This window comes from Rattus norvegicus, chromosome 4 (assembly GCF_021556685.1).
Source record: "Rattus norvegicus strain SHRSP/BbbUtx chromosome 4, alternate assembly SHRSP_T2T, whole genome shotgun sequence".
Classification (NCBI taxonomy): domain Eukaryota; kingdom Metazoa; phylum Chordata; class Mammalia; order Rodentia; family Muridae; genus Rattus; species Rattus norvegicus.
The window spans coordinates 90861035-90864660 of NC_141537.1; the positions used below are offsets into that span (position 1 = coordinate 90861035).

General features: G+C 42.8%; 1 pseudogene; it reads left to right on the forward strand.

Annotated features, from left to right (window-relative positions):
• The first annotated feature begins 1709 nt into the window (after positions 1-1709).
• On the forward strand, positions 1710-3006 carry Eno1-ps7 (enolase 1, pseudogene 7; annotated as a pseudogene).
• Positions 3007-3626: the final 620 nt, after the last annotated feature.

The window sequence follows — 3626 nt, forward strand, 5'->3', positions numbered from 1 at the left end:
CTTCATTGATATGTACATACATTTTGATAGGATTTCCCTCCAAAACAGATTCTAAATATCACCTATGGAAATTTTTATCTTATTGATATATAATTGGTAACAGAAAACTAATGATTCTTCAAAATATTTTTTATAAAAATAGAGAATCTAAGGTTTTTTATTAAGGTTGAAATGTATAGATATATGCATACTAGATGTTTATGATATATATTAAAAGATCTTCATGCCCTATATTTCTTAACAAATAATGATGGTCAAAATCTTGGTTTATTAAAGTATATCTTATATATGATTACATATGTAAATTATCTGTCTGCATGTGTTTATATTTTATGTACTTATTGCCAAATTGGCTTATAAGTAAATGCTGATATAAATTAAAATTATTAACTTGGTTTGGTTTCATTTTAGTTCAACGTAAACTAAAATTTTAAGAAATAAAATAATAATAAAAGATAAAAGTATATTTAATCAATATGGCCATTCTGGTGAAATAAATTAATGAAATGAGTGCTCCATTTAAAAGGGAGTTTTTTGCATCTGGAAGAGTTCAGATCATAGAGAAAAAAAACACCAACTGGTCCTGGGCTATTTGTGAGGAAAGGAAGAATAGCAAGGAATAGTGGAGATTATGGGCTGGGCGGCCAGAGACTAGAGAAGGATCTGGATCAGCCTTGGGGCTCTGATAGTGTAGGAGTAATGGGGCAGATAAGAGGGGCCATGAGAGTACAGAGCTTTGAAATGTATGACAGGTATGTGTGATTAGGGCCTTGAGGGGTCTGAAGGGTAGCACTGGCTTTGACATACTGATAGGCACAATTGGTATATCCAGTAGAAAACCTCAAGTCCCTCCTGCCAGAAGCAAAAGGAACTATTCCTCCAGCAGAGGAAAAAGTTTCTGAGGAATGCTGGCTTTTACCTAGCCACCAAAAACAAAACAAAACAAAAACAAACAAACAAACAAACACACCTTCTATAGTCTCACTAGATTCAGTTTTGGACCAAGTCAGTGGGCCTGTCCTTTTCAGGGGGAAATGGGGTACCATTTGGACTTGACACACAGAAAGCTGTATGTCCTAGCATCTGGAGTCTTTCAACAGTTAACTGCCAGGGTGCTTGTTTTCAGCAGCAAACAACGGACTCAGTTGGACAGTTTCAGCTCTCAGAGGAAATCAGTGTACAAGAGGCCAAAATTCACTTGGAGATGACAAACTGAAAACCAGGAAGCCTTGAGCTCCCAAAGCAAATAGGGAGTCTCAAACTAGTCACCTGTCCTATGAAAGACCAGGCTTTCAATATTAAAAAGAAATATGTAAACTTGTGTCTCCCAATAGTTTTCAGGAGATCAGATTAATCAGCAAACTCACTGGCAAAATTTGAAATGGGAAGCAAAGCAACTGCATGGGCTGTCAAAATGATTCGGTGCTTAAGAGTATGGGCTTCACTTCTAGACGACTCAGATTCAGTTTCCAGTGTCTACCATAGTCATCTGCAATTTCGATTCTAGAGTATCTGACACACAAACATACAAATCATCCACACCCATAAAGCAATAATTATCATAATAAATACTTTTTAAAGTAATTGCAAAGGAATGTAACTGACGGAGCCCACAGCAATGTCTCCAGGATTGAGCAACTAGCTTCCTATCTACTTAAACATGTTGTATAAGAAATTTTAGGCTCTCCTTTCTTTGCAACAGTCAGAAATTTACCATGTCTATTCTCAAGATCCATGTCAGAGAGATCTTTGACTCCTGTAGGAATCCCACTGTTGAGGTGGATCTGTACACAGCAAAAGGTCTCTTCTGAACTGCTGTGCCCAGCAGTGCATCCACTGGCATCTACAAGACCCTAGAACTCCGAGACAATGATAAGACTCACTTCATGGGGAAGGCTGTCTCAAAGGCTGTTGAGCACATCAATAACTCTATTGCACCTGCTCTGGTTAGCAAGAAACTGAATGTTGTGGAGCAAGAGAAGATTGACCAGGTGCTGATTGAGATGGATGGCATCGAGAATAAATCTAAATTTGGTGCAAATGCCATCCTGAAGTGTCACTGCCTGTCTGCAAAGCTAGTGCTGTGGAAAAGGGGGTGTCCCTTTACCATCACATTGCTGACTTGGCCGGCAACCCTGAAGTCATCCTGCCAGTTCCAGCTTTCAATGAGATCATCAACTGTTCTCACACAGGCAACAAGCTGGCCATGCAAGAAGAGTACATGATCCTGCCTGTGGGGGCATCCTGTTTCCGGGAAGCCATGCGCATTGGAGCATAGATTTACCACAACCTGAAGAATGTCATCAAGGAGAAGTTGGGAAAGACACCACCAATGTGGGTGATAAGGGCGGATTTGTACCTAACATCCTGGAGAACAAAGAAGACATGGAGCTGCTGAAAACTGCAACTGCAAAAGCTGGCTACACTGACCAGCTTGTCATCAGCATGGATGTGGCTGCCTCTAAGTTCTACACAAGTATAACCTGGGCTTCAAGTCTCCAGATGACTCCCAGAGGTACATCACACACGACCTGTACAAGTTTTTGATCCAGGACTACCCAGTGGTGTCCATTGAAGACCCCTTTGACGAGGACGACCGGGATGCTTGGCAGAAGTTCACAGCTAGTGCAGGCATTCAGGTGGTGGGTGATGACCTCACAGTGACCAACCCTAAGTGGATTGCGAAGGCTGCAGGTGAGAAGACCTGCGACTACCTCAAAGTGAGCCAGATCAGCTCTGTGGCTGAGTCTCCGCAGGCTCAGAGACTAGGTGTAAGCTAGCCTAGTCCAATGGCTGGGGTATCATGATGTCCCATCAATCTGGGGAGACTGAGGACACTTTCATCGCTGACCCAGTTGTGGGGCTGTGCACGGGACAGATCAAGACTGGTGCCCCTTGCTGATCTGAGTGCCTGGTCAAGTACATCAGATCCTTAGATTCGAGGAAGAACTGGGCAGCAAAGCTAAGTTTGCTGGCAGGTCCTTCAGAAACCCGCTGGACAAGTAAGGCATGGACTGGAGATCCCTGTGAGAGATGGCATCTTAAGGCAGATAAGAAAATTAAAAATTCCAGGGCATCTAGTACTGACTCATTCACCAGCCCTCCGAATGACTCCGGACGTTAGTAAACAAGTAACGAGCCCTACCCCTGTCATATTGTCCAAGTCCTTATTGTATACTACTCTAGTCATTGTGTCCTGCAGATAGAGTTCCAGGGAGCTGGAGCAAAGCCTATCCAGATGTTTATCAGGTACAGGAGTTTCATCAACTCTAACAAACATTTACCCTAAAAGGACAAAGAAGAGGCCTGCTTTGGGAACAATGAGGACAACCTGACCTTCCTCCAGCCTCAAAAGCCCTGCTCCAGGAACTAGCTGACCATAAAACACTATCATGAGGACAATCCTGTGACTTTGAGAGTTTCCCCTTGTGACATTTTTGGTATTTCCTTCTGACATCCCCCCATCTCCTGGAGCTTGTGACTTCTTCCTTTAAAAAGCCCTTCTCCCAGCCACTCGGGGTCGACACCTCTGTCTCCTGCGTGGGATATGTGTCGGCCCGGAGATCTCCATAATAGATCTCCGTAATAAACCTCGCCTTTGGGTATTACATCCAAAATGGTCTCTC